Raw genomic sequence first — 15,279 nt, 5'->3', positions numbered from 1 at the left:
ACACAGAGGAATAGCTAATAAGCCATAGTAGGGAGGAAACAGAATCATTAAAAACAATCTAAAAGAAGATACAAGGAAGAAGAAGAAGAGAACAAATAAGACAAATAGAAAACAAATAGCAAGAGGGTAGATTTAAACCCACTCATACTGACCTTATTAAACATTAAGTGTAAATATTCTAAATACTCAAAAGACAGAGATTGTCAAGTTAGATAAAAAGGCAAGACCTAGCTATATGTTGTCTGTAAGAAACCCATTTTAAATATAAGGATACGAGTAGGTTAAAAATAAAAAGATAGGGAAAATGTGTCCTGCTAACACTAATCAAAAGAAAGTATATTACAATCAAAGTAGACTCAGAATAATGAATGCTACCAGAGATGAAAAGGAACATTTCAAAATGTCAAAGAATTCAGCTCATCAAGAGTATGTCACAATCCTAAATATATGTGCACCTCATAAGAGAGTTTCAAAATACGTGCAACAAAGATTGGCAGGACTGAGGGAGAACCAGGCAAATTCACAATTACAGTGGAGATTTCAACTCTCCTCCCTCAGTAATTCATAGCACAGGCAGCACATGAGTGAAGAGCAGAAGAGAAGAGTTGCACAACACTGTCAACCAACCTGACCTGACATTTGTAGAACACTCCATCTGGACAACCAGCAGAATATTCTTTTCAGACACACTTGTGATAATGACCAAGATCACATTCTGGGCCATAAAACAACTCTCAGTACATTTGAAAAGATTGAAATCATACAAAATATGTGCTCACATATGACCACAACAGAATTAAACTAGAAATCCATAACAGATATCTGAAGAATCCTCAAACATCTAGAAACGAAACAGCCTACTTCTAAGTAACTAATGGGTCAAAAATTATAAGGCAAATCAGAATGTATTTTAAACTGAATCAGAATAAAAACAACATCGAAGTTTGTGGGAAGGACATTTATGGCATTAAATGCTTAACTCAGAAAAGATGAAATCTCACATTAATGATCTAAACTTCCACCCGGAAATAGTAGAAAAAGATCAAATTAAACAGAAGGAAGGAGACAATAAACGGATGTCAATGAACTAGAAAACTGAAAAGCAGTAAGGAAAGTAAATGAAACCAAAAGCAGATTTCAAGAAAATGTTGAAAAAAATTGACAAGCCTCTAGACAGATGGACCTAACCAGATTCTAGCCAAGAGGAAAAAAAAAAGACACAAATTACTGATACCAAGAGTGAACATGGAAATGTTGCTATAGATTCTATAGACTTTAAAATGATAAAAAGGAAGGGGTACCTGGGTGGCTCAGTCGGTTAGGTGTCCAACTCTTGATCTCCGCTCAGGTCATGATCTCACAGTTTGGTTTATGAGATCAAGCCCTGTGTTGTGCTTTGCTCTGACAGCACAGAACCTGCTTGGGATTTTCTCCTTCCCTCTCTCTCTACTTCTCCCCCACTTGAACTCTCTCTGAAAATAAATAAACACTTAAAAAATGATAAAAAAAAGTATTATGAATAATATGCTAATAAATTCAATACCTTGGATGAAATGGATAAATTCCTTGAAATATACAAATCACTTAGGCCCACTTGAGAAGAAACATCATTTGAAATCATCTTATATCTATTCAGTAACTACATTGAATTCAATTAAAAACTTTCCAACAAAGAAAACTTTAGTCCCAACTTTCCAACAAAGAAAACTTCAGTCCCAGGTGGCTTCACTGGTAAATCCTACCAAATATCTGAGGAGGAATAATATCAGTTCTTCACAAACCCAGATAATTGAAGAAGGAAACTCCCAGCTGTCCCCCTGATAGCAAAATCAGACAAAGATCTTACAGGTAAACTGTTGACCAACACATCTCATGAGCTTAGACACCTTAACAAAAAGTTGGCAAAGTTTTGCAAACAAATGAATCCAGCAACACGTTAAAAAAAAAAAAAAAAGCAACAATGTATGATCAAGTGAGTTTTATTCCAGGAATTTAAGGATGGTATATTGAACATCATTGAACATAAAGGTAATTCACTATATTGACAGACTAAAAAAGGAAAATCCTATTATCCTTTCTAGATGGAGGAAAAGCAGATGATAAAATTCAGTACCTATTCATGGTTTTAAAAAACAAAACAAAACATTGTCCGCAAACTAGAAATAGAGGAGAACCTCCTCAACCTGATAAGGGACATCTACAAAAACCCTGGATTTAACATCATAATTAATGGTTAAAGAATGAATAATCTCTTAAGATTGGGAGTGAGACAAAGGCATCTGCTCTGCCCTTTCTGCTCAATGTTGTACCAAGGTCCTAATTGGTGCAATAATGCAGTAAAAAGAAAGAAAGTGTATAGATTAGAAAAGATGAAGTAATGTATTTATTCACAGGTGACATAATCCTCTATGTAGAGTCCTGTAAGGAATTTATTTAAAAAAATCTAGAGCTTATTTAGCAAGGCTATATAGTCAATATACAAAAATCTTATAATTTTTGTATGCTAGTAATGAAAATTAGAAATAGCATAAAAAAACATAAAATATATGTAGAGAGGTAAAATGTGTGTAAGACCTGTACACTGAAAACTATAAATCTTGCTTAGAGAAATTAAAGAAAATTTAAATAAATGAAGAGAGATGCCATGCTCATAAATCAGAACACTCTAAATGTAACATACCAATTCTCATTAGATTGAACAATAGATTCAATGAAAGTGCAATGAATTCCCAGCAGGCCCTTTTTAGAAAAAGCATAATGTATTTTTTATTATAAAGTATACATAACATTTACCATTCTAACCATTTTTATTTTATACGTTTATTTGAGAGAGAGCACATGCACATGCAAGCAGGAGAGGGGCAGAGAGAGAGAGAGAACCTCAAGTAGGCTCTGCCCTGTGAGCGCCAAGCCCAAAGTGGGGTTCCATCTCAGGAACCTGTGAGATCATGACCTGAGCCGAAATCATGAGTCAGACACATAACCAACTGAGCCACCCAGTCACCCCAAACCACTTTTAAATATACAGTTCAGTGGCATTAAGTACATTTACATTGCTGTGCCACCATTATCGCCATCCGTCTCCAGAACTTTTTCATTTTCCCACACCAAAATTCTTGTACCATTAAATAGCTCCCTAATTCCCCTCCCCCAGCCTCTGGCAACCACCATTTCACTTTATGTCTCTGACTTTGCTACTCTAGGAATCTCATTTATGTAGAATCATGGAATATTTGTCCTTTTGTGTTTGGCTTATTGCACTTAGCATAATGCCCTGAATGTTCATCTATGTTGTAGCATGCTAGCAGACTGGCTGGCCTGCTTTGTTTCTTTGTTCCTTTCCTTTTCTCATTCTTCCTTTCTTTCTTCCTTTCCCTCCATTCTTTCTTTCCATTCTTTCTTTCCATTCTTTCATTGAAAGACTGATTTAAAAATTATATGGAAGGGGTTCATGGGTGACTCAGTCGATTAAGCATTCAGCTCTTGATTTCAGTCCAGGTCATGATCTCACAGTTTGTGAGATTGAGCCCTGCATTGGGCTCTGTGCTGACAACATGGAGCCTGCTTGGGATTCTCTCTCCCTCTCTCTCTGACTCTCCCCCTGTTCACTCTCTCTTAAAAAAACCAAGTGTGTGTGTGTGTGTGTGTGTGTGTGTGTGTGTGTGTGTGTGTATGGAAATGCAGTGGACCTAAAAGAATCAGAACATTTTAGAAGGAAAAAGGATAAAGTTGGAAGACTTATACTACCCAGTTTCAAGATTTATTATGAAGTTACAGTAACTAAGACAGAGTGGTATTGGCATAAGGATAGACATGAGTAGAACAGAAGAGCAAATCCAGAATTAGATGCACAGAGATGTGACCAGTTGATTTTTCATAACCTACTGAGATTCAGTGAGGAAAGGATAATACTTTCACCAAAATATGCTGGAACAACATGATATCCATATGAAATGTAATGAACCTCAATTTTTATCTCATACCACATCAACCTGAAGTTTATCATAAACTTACATATAAGAGCTGAAATATAAAACTTCTAAAAGGAAACATAGCAGAAGTTATTTGTGACCTTGGGTTAGGCAAAGATTTCTTAAATAGTACACATAAAAGAAGACAGAGAAAGCCATTAAGTTGGATTTCATCAAATTAAATGTTTGCACTTGAAAAGGCAAACTGTAGAATGGGACTAAGCATTCACAAAACATGTAGCAGACAAAGGACATAGCTAGAATTATGTAAAGAACTCTTTTGAAACAACCTCCCAAAAATGGACAAAAGATTTGAGTAGACCCTTGACAAAGGAAGATACATGAAAAACAAGCACATGAAAAGATGCTGAACGTCATTACTAAGGGAAATGCAAACTAAAACCACAATAAAATAACACTACACACCCGAGAATGGCTGAAATTAAAAGACCGATAATATCAAGTGTTGCTGAGAATGTGGAACAACTACAATTCTCGTTTAATGCTGGCAGGACTGTATAATTGTACAGTCATTTTAGAAAACTTAGAGTGTTTTTTTCTTCTTTTTAAAAGTTAAATGTACATTTACCATACAGTCCAGCAGTCTTTTTCCTAGACTACTCCTAGAGTGTTTCTGTGTTACCAAGGATGAAACATATCCACACTCAGGCTTGTTCACAGATATTCATAGCATCTTTATTCACAGTAGCTCCAAAGTGGAAACAACTGAAATGTCCATCCGCTGGCAAATGGATAGGCAAATTATCTGTCCATTCAATAGAATACTACTCAGCCATAAAAGGAGTGAACTACTGATACAGCAATGGATGAATCGCAGAAGCATGTTAAGTGAAAGAAGCCACACGTAAGAGTATATATACTATATGATTCCCCTTATATACAGTTCTAGAAAAGGTAAAACAGTGATAAATCAGTGGTTGCTAGGGGTTGGCGGGAGGAGGAGACTATAAAGTAGCACAAAGAAGCTTTTAGGATGATGGAAATATTCTGTGTCACTATTGTGGTGTTGGTTATAAGACTGAATACATTTGTTAAAACTTTCCAAATCACACACTTAAAATTGGTGAATTTTATTTTATTGAAGCTATGCCTCAGCAATGGGAAGAGAAAAAAAAGGAAAGAAAGAATATGATAGCATCCCCCCCTCCAGGAGCTCCCAGTCCATGTAGGGAGTCAAGATAGTCTGGAAGAAACTTAAGGCAACGAATGATTAGGAGTCAGGTATAGTTCAGTTAAACATGTTCTATCATGCCTAGGACTGGTAGCTGTAACCCCATGCCCTGGGATGGTTATCAGTAATGCTCGGTTATGCCATGAGGGAAGCAAGTCCAGCTTCCTTCGAGGAAGGAATTTAAGAGACTTTCTTCTTAACAAGTCAGCCTGTCTTACTTTTACAATCTGGAAGGACTCTGGACTCTTCCCTGGGTAAGGCACCTTGAAGCAACTGTACTTTGACTGGAATATGTACAGTGTATCCAGCCTGGTGTTGGGAATTTGAAAGAAACACACTTTAGGACAATCACTGGGAGAATAGAAACCAACAGCTGAGAAGTACTGGGAAGTTAACAGTATAGGTGAAGACACAGACTACGTGTGGAAAATGGTGTTATTCTTCATGAAGAGTATTTGTGGGCATATGCCTGTGGGTCATGGGTTTCGAGTAGCAGTCTATTGGAGATGAAGTACCAAACTTAGTGGTTCTAGTAATAACCCTGAAGCAGAAAGAAACTAACTCTGAGGCCGCAAAGAGAAAGGGATCTAATTTGAGATGGATGCTGAGACTTAAAGAGGTGGAAGGAAAAGAAAGAATTTTCTCCCTGTTACAGGAGATATATGTGGACAACCCACTTGAGAAAATAGCCCCATCTCCTAAAAAATATTACAGGTGTAAAGAGTTTGATTTCTTCAGAGAAAAAGTAGAATTTGGAGCCAAGGAGGCAAAACTGATAGCTTTGTTGAATCATGGTTTTATCAAGAATAGATACATTTCCCATTATTTTTTGCCAGGTTAGAGTGTGACTAGTATATACAAGGCAAGTTATTCCAGGAGATTCATGAAAAAAGGTCTGCAGCTTTAGATTGTTTTATTAGAGGTGATCATCAAAGACAATGATTAGGGAGGATGTTGACAGTGAGGGAGGCTGTGCATGTGGGGGTCAGGATGTATGGGAGCTTTATACCTTCGCTCAATTTTGTTGTGAACCAAAAGTGTTCTAAAAAATAAAATCTAGGGGCGCCTGGGTGGCGCAGTCGGTTAAGCGTCCGACTTCAGCCAGGTCACGATCTCGCGGTCCGTGAGTTCGAGCCCCGCGTCGGGCTCTGGGCTGATGGCTCAGAGCCTGGAGCCTGTTTCCGATTCTGTGTCTCCCTCTCTCTCTGCCCCTCCCCCATTCATGCTCTGTCTCTCGCTGTCCCAAAAATAAATAAACGTTGAAAAAAAAAATAAAAAAATAAAATCTATTTTTAAAAACAATTATTTGTAAATGTGGCTTTGTTTGACAGGGTAAGAATTGAGTTTGGAAATTTTCAAAAACTTCTTGGAGGTCAGTTTTCTGAGTAATATATAAACATAAAAGGAACAGTGTGCCATGTTTTTCTGGCTCCAGACCCACTTCTTTTTTTTTTTTTAATTTTTTTTTTTTCAACGTTTATTTATTTTTGGGACAGAGAGAGACAGAGCATGAATGGGGGAGGGGCAGAGAGAGAGGGAGATACAGAATCGGAAACAGGCTCCAGGCTCTGAGCCATCAGCCCAGAGCCCGACGCGGGGCTCGAACTCACGGACCGCGAGATCGTGACCTGGCTGAAGTCGGACGCTTAACCGACTGCGCCACCCAGGCGCCCCAGACCCACTTCTTTTAATTGAAGCACATTAAAAGTCAAAATGAAAGAGCAAGTCTTGATTTCAGAGCATTGGGCTTTCTGAGTTAGGAAAAGCTGGTGAGCTGGTCTCTGATGAAGGGAATAGCTGCTCCCAGGAGGCTCTCCCGCCATCTCACCCTTCCTTACCTGTCTCACTCGTCAGTGTAGGGCCTGTGGCCCAGCCCCTGTACTGTCTGTGTGAGGAGAGGGGTTGAGCAGCACTGGGTATCATCCGGGTGCCTGAGGGAATTGATGGAGGGAGTGGGGCACAGGTGAGCAGACAGCAGCTAACTGCCTCTCAGAGCTCAGACGGGACAGGCAGGCCTCCGGATTTGGCATCTCTTAGAGGGTCATGGAAGTGTTAACCATTGTTCTTTTACCAGGAAGCTGCAATGAAAAGTGTCAGGACTTCTGGCCTCCTCTTCAGTTCCCTGAAAATTCTCTAGCAATGGGAACATTCCAGAAACTGTCAGGAACATCACTGAGACACATCTAGACCGGAAGTGGAGGCTGGTAATAACAGCAGTAGCAACAACAGCAATGATGACGGCTGTCATTGGGCACTTGTTCCGTCCGAGTACCGTGCACCTAACATGCATTACTTCACTTAATCCCCACAACACCATACGAGATAGGAACTGCTATCATTCCCACTTAACAGATAAGGACCCAGACTTAGAGCTCCAGGGACATGTCCAAGACTGCGCAGCCACCACAAATCAGAGAAGTGACCCCAACTCAGAAGTGTTTACCTTTGGAACATCTGCCCCTAACCACCGTACTTACTGTTGCAGTCATCTGAAAGTGATCGCTTGCTTTGCTTTGGTCCGGAGTCAAGGTAGATCGTGCCTGATCCGAGGGGACTGGACCAGAGAGAGGGGCTCAGGAGTGTGGAAGGATTCAATGCCCTTGACAATGGATGTGGGCTGGATGTGACAAATCAGAGGTATTCTCTTATCTCCAGATGTGTCTGCCTCGCCCAAATTCCCATCTTCCCAGCATGGCCTGCAAGCAAATAAATGTCTAATGTCTCATTATCAGAACTCAGAGTGCAGTTGATTTACACGTTTTTAAATAGTATGTGTGGAAGTAGGCAATGACCATACTGTGCGTCTTGTACCCTGTTCAAAGCCTTGCCCGTGTGGAACTGAGCCTTCTCTGGTGATCTGTGAGTGTGGCAAATCCTGCTACAGAAGGAAGAACGATTTACAGTAATGATGCTAGAGTCTGCTAGAATGCAAGCTCTATGTGAGCAGGGATTTTATTTGTAAAAAGTTGTATCTCCAGGATCTAAAACATGTAGGAAGTGTTCAATACATATACGTTTAATAATAATTACTAACTCTTCAAAGTACTCGTTCATCTACTATAATACTTGAGTAGGAAGGATAGTTTCTTTTTTTCTTTTTTAATTTTTTTGTTCCCCTCGCATTGTTGAGAAGGTGTGAGGAAATTGAGCCTTAGGAAAGTTAAGTGAATTGTCTTGGTTCCAATAGCTAATTAGGAGAAATAGACTGGGGCCCTGGCTTCCCATTTCCTATTCTGGGTTCTTTCCTACCATTATCAGTCTCATTGGAATATGTTATTTCTGCCCATAGTGGGTTATGCTTTTATTTCTGTGATTTCTGCTTTGGGTCTACTGGCTCCAGGGTTCAGAGGAAACATGGTCATTTCCTGTGGCCAGTTTTGACTGTGGTGAGCTACATGGGCAATGTTCGGAGTGACCACCATGGCATAGTGACAGCGGGCATGCTCACGTCTTTCTGAACAGAATAGTGCTGTACTTCATTGATTCTAATATAAATACCTCTCTTACTTATTTTAACATCTCTGAAACCTGGGGCATCTGGGTGGCTCAGTCAGTTAAGTGTCCGACTTCAGCTCAGGTCATGATCTCGCGGCTTCTGAGTTCGTGCCCCATGTTGAGCTCTGTGCTGACAGGTCAGAGCCTGGAGCCTGCTTCGGATTCTGTGTCTCCCTCTCTCTCTTCCCCTCCCCTGCTTGCACTCTGTCTCTGTTACCTCTCTCAAAAATAAACAAACGTTAAAAAAAATTTGTTTAACATCTCTGAAACCTGAACAGGTTTGCAATCACTGTTGTCATGAAAAGACATTGAGTTTTTCTAGAGAGGATATGTGTCTGCTTCTGCCAGTGCCCTAGAGGTGCTATCACCCTGAGGTCCTTAAGATTCAATTCTTTGTTTGAAGAGAGCTCAATGCAGACTGTCAGGGTGATTTTTCCCCCTTCCTTCATCCAGTACTGTGGCTGAGCCTTGCTGTCCTATTCTGCGGGAGGAACACTCTTTGGTTGGTGTTTGAGTTCTGTCTACGTGGGTGTCACCTATTATTAGACTTGCCATTTGGGATACTTTTCTTTCTTAATGGTACATAAAATAATGGGCCTCTTGTGATGACTCTTAGACTTGATGACATATGGAGCTTCCCTTTACTGAATTCTTCCTATTCATGAGACACTTTGCATACATGTCTTAGGTTCCTTGGGAACAGTGTCTGAGACTCAGATTTGATGCTGAGCGTGCTCTCAGGATCTGCACCTGTGGGATGGGGAAGGAAGCCTGACTGGCCAGAAGGGGAAATTTAACTCCAATGCAGTCAGGACAAAGACCTTACCTGATCCTGGAGGGAGTAGGGATTCTGAGACTGGGGTGATCCTTCAGAGATGTCTCCAGCTGGGGCAAACAGCAAGCAGACCTTTATACTCCCACATCCACCATTCACTGGGTGCAAGCTCCACCTTCTACCCAACACCCTGGATGGTCTGTAACTTTGGACGCGGTCTCCCTTGGACCAAAGGCAATTTGGGGGAGTATGTCAGATAGTGGTTATCATCTGGTGGCTGGGGAAAACTGCCTCCATTCATAGGGGAGATCTGGGTGGCACACCACAGCCAGCAGCACATATATCATCTCATTCACTCTTCACCCTATGGGAATTACTGTCATCGTCAATATCCAGTATGCAGATGAGGACACTGAGGCTTGGAGAGATTGAGCAGCTAATGTAAGTTGCAGAAGATTCATATCCGGTCCTGACATTAAGACTCAGCTCTTGACCATGAAGCTTGAGGGCTGCACTCTTGGCATCTCATAGTACATTCATTGGTAGAAAAGAAGGAGGGAAATGTGCATGTCTGGCCATAGTAAGAATTTCTCTGTTGGAATGAAAAAAACAGTAAGGCTAGGTTTTACACAGAAGTGCACAGGAGGTAGCAGGGACTCACTATGGTGATGAATGGGGGCGGGGGTGGGTGGGCAGCCAGACTAGCTTATTGCTCTACACTCCATGCAGTCTATGCCTATGTTTTTTAATTTTTTTTTTTACATTTATTTATTTCTGATAGAGACAGAGCACAAGTGGGGGAGGGGCAGAGAGAGAGGGAGACGCAGAATCCGAAGCAGGCTCCAGGCTCTGAGCTGACAGCTCAGAGCCCGACGTGGGGCTCGAACTCACAAACTGCGAGATCATGACCTGAGCCGAAGTCGGACGCTTAACCTACTGAGCCACCCAGGTGCCCCAGTCTATGGCGATGTTTTATCTCCTGCCCTCATATTCATGGAAGGTGCTAGAGAAAGTAGCTTAGTCCACACTTTAGAAGTGAAATCATTAAGGCCAGGGAAGATGGTAGTTTGCCCAGAATCATTCGAAGGGGTGACTTGATGACAAGGGCACAGATGTGTCACCTTGTCCCTGTGCTCCCCATGTGTATCCCAGTGGAGGCTTCTTTTTTTTTCCCCCCAAAGATTCTATTTTTTTTTCCTATTTATTTATTTTTTTTGAGAAAGAGCGAGCAGGGGAGAGGGGCAGAGAGATCGACTGAATCACTAAGCAGGCTCCACCCTCAGCACAGACCCCAACACAGGGCTTGATCCCACCACCCTGGGATCATGACCTGAGCTGAAATCAAGAGTTGGATGCTCAACTGACTGAACCACCCAGGTACCCAAGAAAGATTTTTTTAAGTAATCTCTATACCCAATGTGGGACTTGAATTTACAACCCTGAGGTCATGCTCCACCCACTGAGCCAGCCAGGCACCCCCACCAGTGGAGGCTTCTTAACGGGAGGGTGAGATGTTGTCCCCTTCACCTTTGAGGTGAGCAGGGCAGATGATGGTTAGATGAAACTTTTGTCTCCTCACCCGCTTGGAGAAGCCAATGTCACCAGTCTTGAAATTGTCCATGGGAAGCAAGAAGTAAAGCATTTCAGAGAATTTCTGAAATTTCTAGGGCTCTGTTGGCTTGCTTAATCATTAAGAAGGAGCAGTGTATTTGCAGGGAGGAAAAAATTTCAATGAATCTGATGTGAGAGCCATAAAAGACAACTCTTTTAGTTGAAAGGAGCGTTCTTTTACTTTTTGTAGGAATTTCACTTCCTCAGCTGCTTTGCAAACCAGCTACTTCAAAAAGCCATCTGTGTTATTGCCGGGTAGATAATAGTGGGAGACATTCCTGTTTGGGGACAAAAGTCACCTAGAAGAAAAGAAACAGGTTAGCTGTTCCCTTTTATTTGATTCTTCCCTATGCCAAGAGGGAAAACAGGTATCAGTTTTCATTGTTTGCTCTAGCTGGTTACAGGCCAGTGATGGGTTCTTTACCTAAACTCCCTGGGTTGGGTGTGGGGGATTGGGGCTCATTCTACCCTCCTTCTCATTTGTCTTCATGCACTGTAGAGGCTAAAAGCCATGCCTCTGGTTTGTAGCAAGGGTTAACAATGAGATTGCGGGCTTCCAGTCAGATGGGCCTGTGGGCCATCTGCAGGTAGGAGTGAATGCAGCATAAGCTGGCATCCCAGGCAGGAAGCAGGGCCTGTGTTCTGCAGGTTTGGTTCTTGGGGAGATTTCCTGGTGTTTTTTGAGCCAAGGGCATTTCTCTCTGGAGAAAGCCACAGTAGCAGTGGCTTCCTTATCATTGAATCTCTGCTAAGCTGTGTGATCCTGGATCTTTGTCACTCAGCAGCTTCCTGATTCCCCAGCTCCTGGTTGTGGCCTAGGTGGCAATTCTCTTGGCGGGCCAGTTCTCAGGTGTTGTTCTGGGATTTATTCCTGAAAAGCCAGCCTGGGGCCTGTTCCTCCAGCCCTTTTCAGTAGTTTTGTAAGCACCTAACCCCTTAATTAATAGCATGCACTGTCTTAGGCCATTCAGGTTGCTGTAACAGAATGCCATAGACTGGCTGACTGAAATAACATTTAGTTCTCACAGTTCTGGAGGCTGGGAGGAACAAGATCACAGTGCCAGCACATTCAGTGTCTGGTGAGACCTGGCTCGCTGTGTCCTCACATGGTAGGAGGGGCAAGGACTCTCTGGGGTCTCTTTTATAAGGGCACTAACCCCATTCACGAGAGCTCCACCCTTGTGACCTGATCACCTCCCAAAGGCCCCAATGCAATTACCACAAACTGGGGATGAGGTTTCAACATATACATTTTGTGGCAGACACAAATGTCTTTAGCATGCATCTTAGGATTGATGCCTCTTAGACTTGAAATATGGTAGCTTCTCTTTCTTGAGTGCTTTCTACTAATGAGGCACTTTGCATAGATGTGTTGGGTTAGGTTCCCTAGGAGCAGAGTTTCTTCTATGGGGTGCCGAACAGCAGCTGAGGCACGGTTGTATCTGACCTTTGTAACTACCCCATGAGACAGGTACTGGCTGGTCCCAGTTTCACAGCTGAAGAAACAGAACTCACATGGCTTGAATGACTTGTCAGTGGGAATGCCGGTTGCAAGCCCAGGTACATTCCCTCCTTACTGCGTCACCCCATCCCGCCTTGCATGGACTACATGGTCACCTGGTATTTGCTTATCCTGTTTCTGGTATAACATATTTGCGAGAGAAAAATGACAGCAAACTCATCTTCCAAAGTACTTCATTAAAAAAAAATTTTTTTTAATGTTTATTTATTTTTGAGACAGAGATAGAGCATGAATGGGGGAGGGTCAGAGAGAGAGGGAGACCCAGAATCCCAAGCAGACTCCAGGCTCTGAGCTGTCAGCACAGAGCCGGACGCTGGGCTCAAACTCATGGACCACGAGATCATGACCTGAGCCGAAGTCGGACCCTTAACTGAATGAGCCACCCAGGCGCCCCCTGCAGAGTACTTCATTTTGTGTTGTTATTCGAAAAGTATCTTTGAAATGAAATTTCTTAGTTTTCTGCTATAAGCTTCTCCACAAATGTATGATACTCATTTCCGCCTGACTGCAATTACATTTCTTGTCTTTCCTTTTAACAGAATCGGGCTCATTCCCTGAGTCCCACCCAGAAGGCTTCCCACTCTCTTCACTGAAACATGAAAACAGCACCTCTATCATCTCATTAATCATTTAGTGTATATTTTCAGGGTTCTTTCCTAGATCATAAACCCTTTGAAAACAGGAACAATTGCACTAATATGACAGTAATAATATTAGCATCACTGTAGGGCACCTATTTGTGCCAAGCACTTGATGGGCATGACCTCTCCTCCTCATAGCACTGCACAGTGGACGTCGTCTTGTGACCTTGTCACTTGGAATTTTGAATCTTACTGGAAGGGGGTGAGTGGGTTTTTGTCATGTGTCAACCCTGTGGAAGCCTCCCTGATCACGTCTCCCTCTTCCCACCCTGCAGACATCCACACTCCTGCCTTCTGTGGTTTCCATGCCCTCGTTTCTCTACTGTTGTTCCAAACATGTGCCCTCAGACATTTTCAGTCTTGGCTTTGAGCTGTTCTGCGTGTCTTCTTCCACCACTTCTTCGCTCAACGGTATGTGGGGTGCAGCCTCGCTCCTGTGCGGAGTGTGCTCACGGTCACTCTGGTCTGTGTCCCGCTGTGTGTGCGTCCACACTTCCTCCTGTTTGGGGACGTTTGGCACTCCTGGTGCTTGCTGCTGCAAACACTTTCCTGCGAGTATTCCCTGCTCATCTCCTGGAACACAGGTGAGCACTTCTCCGGAGCACAGACCTCTGGAACCGCTGGGTCTGCGTGATTCTTCCCAGTTCTGTTTGCTGGCAATTCAGATGCATCTGCACCCCCTCCCTGACCATCCTGAGGGGACAGGAGGCCTTGCTTGTGGCCTGAATGTCTGTGGTCAGGTGCCCTGGGGAAGGAGGAGGAGAGGAGGAGGAGAGGAGGAGGAGAGGAGGTGTGGACGGTACTTCCTGCCGGCAGCCCAGGGAGGCAAAGCAGGGACAGCCTAGCAGGGCGGTGCCCTGGCACCTGCTCTCCGGGGACCTGGAGACCGGGGCCTCAGGCTGCAGCATGGCGACATCACAGAATCCACTGTGTGGTCACTGCTGGGCTGTGGGACACTAGAGGATGTCACATTCGGAGGCCCTTTGGCCTCGGTTCCTTCGTGGACCCGCACGCAGTAAGCAAAACCGTGTGGCTCTGGGGGCGTTGTCCAAAGCCTGGCTGCTACTGCGTGCTGCTCTGGCTCCTGCTGCAGGGTCCAAGGTCGTCACCCACTGACCCCGGATGTCAGCCCCGGCCACCCTCTGCAGTCACCTCCCTGGCCTGTGTGCTCCCCCGCGGCCTTAGACACTCGCCCAGCCCTCAAGCCCACGGTTGTCCCGTGACCCCTTTGCCCAGGGCTGGCTTTGACCTTCCTGGAGGAGGAGCCTGTGCCGCTGGCCTGTCACCAGCAGGGCCCGGATGGGTGATGTCAGGGCCCCCCCAACCCCCCACCCTCCAGCTAGGGAAGGGCCAGACTGGGAGGGGGGCGCTGTGAGCAGAAGAGCCCTGGGGGCTGCCCCTGGGCTGCTCCAGCCTCTCCCTTTGTCGTGGCTGGTGGGGCAGCCGGAGGATGGTCACGTGGGTGAGGGGAGCTCCCCCTCCTGGGATCCCTTTCTCCCCCATCTTCCCTCCTTGGCCTCGACTCCGCGCTGAGACCTGGCTTCCCCCTCAGCTGCTCCTGTCGCCTCCCTCTGTGAGGGTGGCATGAGGCTCCCATCTGGCCATCCACCTGCTGGCGTCTCTGCCCCTCTTGCAGGCCCATCGTGCAGCCCCTGTGGAGGGTCACGCCGCCCCTACAGCCCTTTAGGACCCCCAGGGGCCTGTGCCGCTGCTCCCGAGGCCGTTCTGCCTCCCCTCTTCCCGGGCCTGGGCGGCTGCTCCGTCCTGGGCCTGCAGATGCGGGGGCCTCTGTGCTCACGGCCTGGCTGTGGGGCCTGTGGCCTCTGTGCTCACGGCCGCTCCTCACAGCGGACCCTCTGCCACAGCTGTGCACTTGGTGACTGCGGGAGGGGTGGTCGTGCTGGGCGTCCCATGAGCAGAGTCTGTGTGGGGACACGTGGATTCCCTCCCTTCTCCCGACTGTCCCCTTCCAGCCTAGCCAGAAGAGGTGGCCTCGGACAGCTCAGGGAGCATGTGGAATTCAACTTTACCTTCGTCTCCTCTCCATGGAGCCCTCGGCTTATCCTGAGAGG

Source organism: Lynx canadensis, chromosome B2 (assembly GCF_007474595.2).
Source record: "Lynx canadensis isolate LIC74 chromosome B2, mLynCan4.pri.v2, whole genome shotgun sequence".
In the NCBI taxonomy this organism is placed as follows: domain Eukaryota; kingdom Metazoa; phylum Chordata; class Mammalia; order Carnivora; family Felidae; genus Lynx; species Lynx canadensis.
This window is presented reverse-complemented; position numbering follows the sequence as displayed.